This window comes from Salvelinus alpinus, chromosome 11, assembly GCF_045679555.1.
Source record: "Salvelinus alpinus chromosome 11, SLU_Salpinus.1, whole genome shotgun sequence".
NCBI lineage: Eukaryota > Metazoa > Chordata > Actinopteri > Salmoniformes > Salmonidae > Salvelinus > Salvelinus alpinus.
Window position 1 is genome coordinate 69,948,024 of NC_092096.1, and position 10,355 is coordinate 69,958,378.

The following is a 10,355-nucleotide window of genomic DNA, read 5'->3' on the forward strand; positions in this document are numbered from 1 at the left end:
TAGATAATGCCAAGTTTTGTTTGTCGCTCGCTCGCTTTGTGTTTTTGTTTGTAATTCAGTCAGAAATGTATTAAGACTTTGAAAACAACTACAGACACATTTAAAGTTGTGGGACTTTTTCTCATATTCATTCAACTTCACTACAAGCACTAGGATAACTTTGTATCTTGGCGTGGGTTGACTATTTTTTTTTTTAAGTCTGATGGGGTGACAACCGGTTTGTCCTCTCTGGTGACAGCAGGGCCTGACAGTTATAAATCAGTTTGTGACAAAAACACACACACCACAGACTGGAATATGTTCTGGGATTCATTCGATAACATTGATGAGTTTACCACATCAGTCACTGGCTTCATTAATAAGTGCATTGACTACGTCTTCCCCACAGTGACCGTACATATCCCAACCAGAAGCCATGGATTAAAGGCAACATCCACAACGAGTTATAGGCTAGAGCTGCCACTTTCAAGGAGCAGAATACTAATCCGGATGCTTTTAAGAAATCACACTCCGACGAGCCATTAAACAGGCAAAGCGTCAATGAAAGATGAGATCAAATGACTATCCCCGTAGCACTCACATCTGTAGCTATGAATTTCTTTGAAAGGCTGGTCATGGCTCACATCAACACCATCATCCCAGACACCCTGGACCCACTCCAATTCGCATACCGCCCCAACAGATACACAGATGACGCAATCTCTATTGCACTCCACACTGCTCTTTTCCACATGGACAAGAGGAACAGCTATGTGACAATACTGTTAACCCCTAAGGGGTCAGAATTTTTTATATTTTTTAAATAATGTTCCCAAGGTAAACAGACCACCTATAGAAAGGAAATCAGTGACCTGGCAGTGTGGTGCCAGGTAAACAACCTCTCCTTCAACGTCAGCAAGACAAAGGAGCTGATCGTGGACTACAGGAAACGTAGGGCCGAGCACATCAACGGGGCTGTAGTGGAGCGGGTCAAGAGCTTCAAGTTCCTCGACGTCCACATCATTAAGACATGAACATGGTCCACACACACCAACACAGTCGTGTAGAGAGCACGACAATGCCTCTTCCCCCTCAGGAGGCTGAAAAGATTTGGCATGGGCCCTCAGATCCTCAAAAAGTTGCACAGCTGCACCATTGAGAGCATCTTGACTGGCTCCATCACCGGCGCTACAGAGGGTAGTGCATATGGCCCAGTACATAACTGGGGCTGAGCTTCCTGCCATCCAGGAACTCTATACCAGGCGGTGTCAGAGGAAGGCCCTAGCCACCCAAGACACGGACTGTTCTCTCTGCTACCACACGGCGAGCGGTACCGATGAACCTGTCTGCAATCAACAGGCCCCTGAACAGTTTCTACCCCCAAGTCATAAGACTATTAAATAGTTAAGCAAATAGCTACCCGAATTATCTGCATTGACCCTTTCTGCATTAACTCTTGTGACTCATCACATATGCTGCTGCTACTGTTTACTCTCTAACCTGTTGCCTAGTCACTTTACCCCTACCTATATGTACATATCTACCTAATTGACCTCGTACCCCTGCACATCGACTCAGTACTGGTACCTTGTGTATACAGCCAAGTTATCATTATTCATGGTGTATTTATTCCTTGTGTTATAACTTTTTATATATTTTTCTCTCTGCGTTGTTGGGAAGGGCCTGTAAGTAAACATTTCACTGTTAGTCTACACCCGTTGTTTACGACGCATGTGACAAATACAATTTGATTTGACACATACTGTCACTTTGGCCTTTTATCAATTCGATTTGCTCACCACCTGCGTCCTCTCTCCTGCATCCTCTCCCCTCTCTCCTGCATCCTCTCTCCTGCGTCCTCGCTCCTGCGTCCTCGCTCCTGCGTCCTCGCTCCTGTGTCCTCTCTCTTCTCTCTGGCGTCCTCGCTCCTGCGTTCTCTCCTCCCTCCTGCGTCCTCGCTCCTGCATCCTCTCTCCTGAGTCCTCGCTCCTGCATCCTCTCTCCTGAGTCCTCGCTCCAGCGTCCTCGCTCCTGCGTCCTCTTTCCTGCGTCCTCTCTCCTGCGTCCTCGGTCCTGCGTCCTTTTTAAAAAAAGGTCAAAGTTAATCAAGGAGAGTGAACGTGGAGAGAAATGCTCTTGATTGAAACGAGACACAGTATATAAAGATTACCAAATACATTTCCTGTACATGTACAATGCATTCAGAGAGTATTCAGAACCCATGACTTTCTCCTCCACTCGCACGTCATCAGGCAAATTATGTTTACAGGGGTGGATCCCAAAATAAATGTGGAACATGATTAAAAACAAATGGAGCTAGTTGTGGCAGACATTTTCTAGATAAAACGATAAGTAGTATATTGTTTTTTTAACATCTGCATATTTTTCTCCTCTGACAAAACAACAGCTGACTCAAAGGGGGTGTGGCACTCAAGTAGGATACATGTGACTATCCTCGAGGAAAGGAGGCTATCGAAGAGGAGGGAGGACTCTTCTGTTCGCCTCCTAACGAATCGACACACTCCTCAACCACTTATCGGTTTCCGGGTCACAGAGTAGAGAGGACGGAGGAGAGATTGCGGTCTTTTGCCAAAATGAGAATCTCCCTTTGTCACCTCGCTGCCAGGAACTAGACCGACAGGTATCAATGGATAACTGACTGAACCACGGAGATTCCAAGGCTAAGGTGGGGACAAACTAATCTTAAAATAACACGAGCAACCAACCACACACACTGAGTGTGTGAGGAATGCTTCTGTGTGACAAGAAGAAACAAATAAACTGTCACTTCTATCTTTTTTCCACATTGATTCATACCCCATATTATAGATCCATATTATAGATCCATATTATAGATCCATATTATAGATCCATATTAAAGACCCATGTTATAGACCCATGTTATAGACCCATGTTATAGACCCATGTTATAGACCCATGTTATAGACCCATATTATAGATCCATATTATAGACCCATATTAAAGATCCATATTAAAGACCCATACTAAAGACCCATATTATAGATCAATTTTATAGATCCATATTATAGACCCATATTAACCTTTTGACACGTACCAACAAACGAGTGTGATCATTTTACAGTGGTCCCTGCAGCGTAACGCTCAAACCGGTGTGATTAGAACGCTTATTTAGAACGTCCAGTTTCGATTGACGCAGCGTTTGAGCAACGTTGTTTTTTCACAGAAACCTTTTGCACAAACACATTCCTTAAAAAGTTGTCCTGGATGTAACCAGTTTATTTTTTAGATGCAATGTTCAGACATTCACAGAAGTAGCGACAGCGTAACACAATCATCCAAACCCGGAAAATGTAGGCTACATTAGTCCTGGCGCTAAATGAGGAAAGATTGAGGTAACACAAGCGGTCATATTTAGCTAACTCTCTCAGCTGATAGAAACCACAATAGTAATCTGACGATGGGTAGTTTGTGCACACCCTCGTGTTTGTTTTTTGAGTCAACCAAAGATAAGAGGAAACCAGATGAGTTTGGTCTGTTTTCAGTATGCATGTTGAAGGAGGTGTGGGGTCTACGATCATTCACTTCAGGAAATTTACTCGAAAGATGAGTGAACCATTCCCTCACCTCATTTTGTTATAACATATTTGGTCTGACAAACGTTTACGTGACACCCAGAATGCATTGTAACGTCAACAAACATGGTGCCACACATACCCCGGCTAATAGCTTAGCATTAGCTCATTATAATCAGTACAACCTTCAAAAAAGTATTTTACACACATCATAGGTGTCCATTGCATTCCAATTATTGCATAGATTGTATGATTTGTCACCAATACTTGAAAACATGTGAATAAAACTGTAAATACTGTACATTATACTCCATGCATACATACTGTATGCTACAGTAGGAACAGCAACATGATATAAAGAAATTAAGGCACTTACTTTGATAGGAATGCACACAGGTCCAGAGTTATTATTTGTAAGGAAAGTAACAATGAAGGCAATGTGAGCGCCAGCCAGAAAATATGCCAGGGGGAAAAGTTTGTGCAAGACTGCGTAAAATGTATGCATACTTGATCCGGGGAAGTGCTTGGGTTCTCCTCGAAGAGAGAAGTTTGTCCGGGCTCAGTAAAGCCTTCAAACATAAATTGTCCTCAACAGTGAAAACGGGCTTTTCTTCTACGTGAATTAACGAGGAGGCAGAACACACCTCAATTCAAACTGTTGTTAGAAAATAAAACTTGTTTGAAAATCATTTGAAATTGACAAGTTGAAACATAGCCTATATATAATTATCAGGCAGCGTGTCTTGGTTTGAGGACAGCGCGGGTTAACTTTCCTGATGTGTAACAATCACATTTAGAACAGCGAGGGCATTCTGACATCACACACACACAAAAAACCTCATGCTGGGGTGACCGTTAGAGATATTGGGAACTCACACATGAAAAGGTTAAAGATCCATATTATTGACCCACATTCATCAGCCATATTATAGACCCATATTCATCCCCCATTTAACAGACCCCATATTAAAAGCCCATATTCATAAAAGTCCATATTGATAAAGCGTCTCAGAGTACTGATCTAGCATACGTTTAACTTTTACATTATACTAAATATCGATAGATATTAGATCTATAGATCCTAGATCAGCACTCCTACTCTGAGATGTTGTATGAAAACAATCTCTCTCTCTCTCTCTCGACAATAGGTGATTTTCTAGGTAATTTCCTGATTGCATCTCCTCTCTCTCAGCAGTTATAATGTCATTATGGGGCCCGGTATGTAGAACAGTTGGACTTGAATGGCGAGAGCAATGCTGGGAAATAACACACACTGTACAGTAAGTGCGGTTGACATATCACGCAGACTGACCATGAATACGTTCCAAATGGTACACTATTCCCTTTATAGTGCACTACTTTTAGTGGACAAAAGTAGTGCACTAAATAGGGAATATGGTTCTATTTATATAGCATGCAGTGACACGAACAGGTAAGCTAGGTGACAGGTGTACTGCTCCACCCCTCACAGGTAGCTTGCTAAAAGGCCAGGCAAATAGATTGGTATGCAATGTGGTTTAACCTCATTGCAAAGAGATGAGTGGAGAGAGAGAGAGAGGGGGGGGGGGGAGAGAGAGGTTTACAATAAAGGTAGGGAGGAATTACACAAGGAGGGAGAGGAAGATGTGAAGAAAAGAGAAAATGCTCAAAACTAAGAGAAGGGGAGAGAGAACGAGAGCGACAGAGAGAGAGAGGGGGAGAACGAGAGAGAGAGAGAGAGAGAGAGAGAGAGACGTTTACAATAAAGGTAGGGAGGAATTACACAAGGAGGGAGAGAAAGATGTGAAGAAAAGAGAAAATGCTCAAAACTAAGAGAAGGGGAGAGAGAACGAGAGGGAGAGAGAACGAGAGAGAACGAGAGAGAACGAGAGCGACAGAGAACGAGAGCGACAGAGGGAGAACGAGAGAAAGAGAGAGCGAGAGAAAGAGAGAAAGAGAGAGAGAGAAAGAGAGGGAGGGAGGGAGAGAAAGAGAGAGAGAGAAGTTGTTAGTCAAGATGAGCTGGTAGTGTGTACCTTTCTCCACCTCTCCTTTCCTACTCTTCTTTTTAGCTAACCAAAAGACCAGGCAAAATAAATAGAAGGTATGCAATGTGGTTTAACCTCATTGCAAAGAGATGAGTGAAGAGAGAGAGACGTTTACAATAAAGGTATTGAGGAATTACACAAGGAGGGCGAGAAAGATGAAGTGAGAGATGTGGAGAAAGAGAAAAAAGGAAAGATGCTCAAAACTAAGAGAAGGGGGAGAGAGAGAGAGAGAGAAGAGAGAAATAACAAATAACTATAGAGAGAGAGAGAGAGAGAGGGGTATAGAGAAATAACAAATAACTAGAGATAGAGAGAGAGGAGAAAGAGAGAGAGAGAAATAACAAGTAACTAGAGAGAGAGAGAGAGGAGAAAGAGAGAGAGAGAAATAACAAGTAACTAGAGAGAGAGAGAGAGGAGAAAGAGAGAGAGAGAAATAACAAGTAACTAGAGAGAGAGAGGAGAAAGAGAGAGAGAGAGAAATAACAAGTAACTAGAGAGAGAGAGAGAGGAGAAAGAGAGAGAGAGAAATAACAAGTAACTAGAGAGAGAGAGAGAGGAGAAAGAGAGAGAGAGAAATAACAAGTAACTAGAGAGAGAGAGAGAGGAGAAAGAGAGAGAGAGAAATAACAAGTAACTAAGAGAGAGGGAGAAAAGAGAGAGAGAGAAATAACAAGTGTGAGAGAGATATAAATAAAGAAGGGATGTTGTTAATCAGGTTGAGCTTGTAGAGTGTACGTTGCTCCCCCTCTCCTCTTCACCCTTCTCTTTTGTCACTCTGAGGTCTCTGCCACTATAGTGACTATCCTGGCACAAGGGACCTGCACAGATTGAGACACAGTATATAAAGATTACCAAATACAATTCCTGTACATGTACAGTGCATTCGGAAAGTATTCAGACCCCTTGACTTTTTCCACATTTTGTTACGTTACAGCCTTATTCTAAAATGTATTCATTGTTTTTTCCCCTCATCAATCTACACACAATACCCCATAATGGCAAAGCAAAAACTGTTTTTTTTGTTGTTTTTTTAACATTTTTGCTAATTCATAATATCACAAAAGTATTCAGACCCATTCCTCTCTGCAGATCCTCTCAAGCTCTGTCAGGTTGGATGGGGAGTGTCGCTGCACAGCTATTTTCTGGTCTCTCCAGAGATGTTCGATCAGGTTCAAGTCCAGGCTCCAGACGTGACGCTTGGTATTCAGGCCAAAGAGTTCAATCTTGGTTTCATCAGACCAGAGAATCTTGTTTCTCATGGTATGAGAGTCCTTTAGGTGCCTTTTGGCAAACTCTAAGCTGGCTGTCATGTGCCTTTTACTGAGGAGTGGCTTCTGTCTGGCCCCTCTACCATAAAGGCCTGATTGGTGGAGTGCTGTAGAGATGGTTGTCCTTCTGGAAGGTTCTCCCATCTCCACAGAGGAACTATAGAGCTCTGTCAGAGTGACCATCGGGTTCTTGGTCACCTCCCTGACCATGGCCCTTCTCCCCCGAATGCTCAGTTTGGCCGGGTGGCCAGCTCTAGGAAGAGTCTTGATGGTTCCAAACTTCTTCCATTCAAGAATGATGGACCTTCAATGCTGCAGAAATGTTTTGGTACCCTTCCCCAGATCTGTGCCTCGACACAATCCTGTATCGGAGCTCTCTGGATAACTGCTTCGACCTCATGGCTTGGTTTTTGCTCTGACATGCACTGTCAAACTGTGGGACTTTATATAGACAGACAGGTGTGTGCCTTTCCAAATCATGTCCAATCAATTTAATCTACCACAGGTGGACTCCAATAAAGTTGTAGAAACATCTCAAGGATGATCGATGGAAACAGGATGCACCTGAACTCAATTTAGAGTCTCATAGCAAAGGGTCTGAATAGTTATGTAAATAAGGTATTTCAGTTTTTTGTTTTAAGACATTTTCGAAAATGTCTAAAAACCTGTTTTCGATTTTTGTCATAATGTGGTATTGTGATGTCATTATGGGGTATTCTGATGTCATTATGGGGTATTGTGATGTCATTATGGAGTATTGTGTATAGATTGATGAGGAGAAAAGTACACTGTAAAAGTATTTGGCTAATAAAGGTGACTGATTCTAATTTATACACATACAGTATACAGTTGCAGGTACTAAAAAGGTAGGTCGTGGCGCGGTATTGGTGGAACTATTTGTGCGCCATCGTCTCCTATAGCGATAGGTTGTCACAGACATGTACCACGGTAAATGTTTTTAAAAATGACTTGTTTTACTGCCTGCACCTGTAAAGAATACAGTGAACATTATTCCTGTAAATTAAAATATACACTACTGTTCAAAAGTTTGGGCTCACTAAGAAATCTCCTTGTTTTCCATGAAAACATACATGAAATGAGTTGTAAAACGAATAGGAAATATAGTCAAGACGTTGACAAGGTTATAAATAATGATTTTTCATTGAAATAATAATTGTGTCCTTCAAACTTTGCTTTCGTCAAAGAATCCTCCATTTGCAGCAATTACAGCCTTGGAGACCTTTGGCATTCTAGTTGTCAGTTTGTTGAGGTAATCTGAAGAGATTTCCCCCCGTGCTTCCTGAAGCACCTCCCACAAGTTGGATTGGCTTGATGGGCACTTCTTACGTACCATACGGTCAAGCTGCTCCCATAACAGCTCAATAGGGTTGAGATCAGGTGACCTCCATTATAGACAGAATACCAGTTGACTGCTTCTTCTCTAAATAGTTCTTGCATAGTTTGGAGCTGTGCTTTGGGTCATTGTCCTGTTGTAGGAGGAAATTGGCTCCAATTAAGCGCCGTCCACAGGGTATGGCATGGCGTTGCAAAATGGAGTGATAGCCTTCCTTCTTCAAGTTCCCTTTAATCCTGTACAAATCTCCCACTTTACCACCACCAAAGCAACTCACAGACCATCACATTGCCTCCAACATGCTTGACAGATGGCGTCAAGCACTCCTCCAGCATCTTTTCATTTTTTCTGCGTCTCACGAATGTTCTTCTTTGTGATCCGGCCACCTCAAACTTAGATTTGTCTGTCCATAACACTTTTTTCCAATCTTCCTCTGTCCAGTGTCTGTGTTCTTTTGCAGTCTTAAATCTAATGTACTTGTCCACTCTAATGTACTTGTCCTCTTGCTCAGTTGTGCAGCGGGGTCTCCCTCTCCTCTTTCTATTTTGGATAGAGACAGTTTGCACTGTTCTGTGAAGGGAGTAGATCACAGCGTTGTACGAGATCTTCAGTTTCTTGGCAATTTCTCGCATGGAATAGCCTTCATTTCTCAGAACAAGAATAGACTGACGAGTTTCAGAAGAAAGTATTTGTTTCATGCCATTTTGAGCCTGTAATCGAACCCACAAATGCTGATGCTCCAGATACTCAACTAGTCTAAAGAAGGCCAGTGTTATTGCTTCTTTAATCAGCACAACAGTTTTCAGCTGTGCTATCATAATTGCAAAAGGGTTTTCTAATGATCAATTAGCCTTTTAAAATGATAAACTTGGATTAGCTAGCACAACATGCCATTGGAACACAGGAGTGATGGTTGTTGATAATTGGCCTCTGTACGCCTATGTAGGTATTCCATTTAAAAAAATCTGCCATTTCCAACATTAACAATGTCTACACTGTATTTCTGATCAATTTTATGTTATTTTAATGGACAAAAATGTTTTGCTTTTCTTTCAAAAACAAGGACGTTTCTAAGTGACCCCAGACTTTTGAACAGTAGTGTAAAAAGAGTTAGGATTAAGATATGATAAACTGTCAATCTTTACATTGTAAACAAAAGCCTTGGCAGAGCTCCAGAAAACAAACAGGAAGGAGAAGAGTAACAGGTACGGATGGGCGGAGAGAGAGAAGGTACGGATGGACAGAGAGAGAAGTTACGGTGGACGGAGAGAGAGAAGGTACGGATGGACGGAGAGAGAGAAGGTACGGATGGACGGAGAGAGAGAAGGTACGGTGGACGGAGAGAGAGAAGGTACGGATGGACGGAGAGAGAGAAGGTACGGATGGACGGAGAGAGAGAAGGTACGGATGGACGGAGAGAGAGAAGGTACGGATGGACGGAGAGAGAGAAGGTACGGTGGACGGAGAGAGAGAAGGTACGGATGGACGGAGAGAGAGAAGGTACGGATGGACGGAGAGAGAGAAGGTACGGATGGACAGAGAGAGAAGGTACGGTGGACGGAGAGAGAGAAGGTACGGATGGACGGAGAGAGAAGGTACGGATGGACGGAGAGAGAAGGTACGGATGGACAGAGAGAGAGAAGGTACGGATGGACAGAGAGAGAGAAGGTACGGATGGACGGAGAGAGAGAAGGTACGGATGGACGGAGAGAGAGAAGGTACGGATGGACGGAGAGAGAGAAGGTACGGTGGACGGAGAGAGAGAAGGTACGGATGGACGGAGAGAGAGAAGGTACGGATGGACGGAGAGAGAGAAGGTACGGATGGACGGAGAGAGAGAAGGTACGGATGGACGGAGAGAGAGAAGGTACGGATGGACGGAGAGAGAGAAGGTACGGATGGACGGAGAGAGAGAAGGTACGGATGGACGGAGAGAGAAGGTACGGTGGACGGAGAGAGAGAAGGTACGGATGGACGGAGAGAGAAGGTACGGATGGACGGAGAGAGAGAAGGTACGGATGGACGGAGAGAGAGAAGGTACGGTGGACGGAGAGAGAGAAGGTACGGATGGACGGAGAGAGAGAAGGTACGGATGGACGGAGAGAGAGAAGGTACGGATGGACGGAGAGAGAAGGTACGGATGGACGGAGAGAGAGAAGGTACGGATGGACGG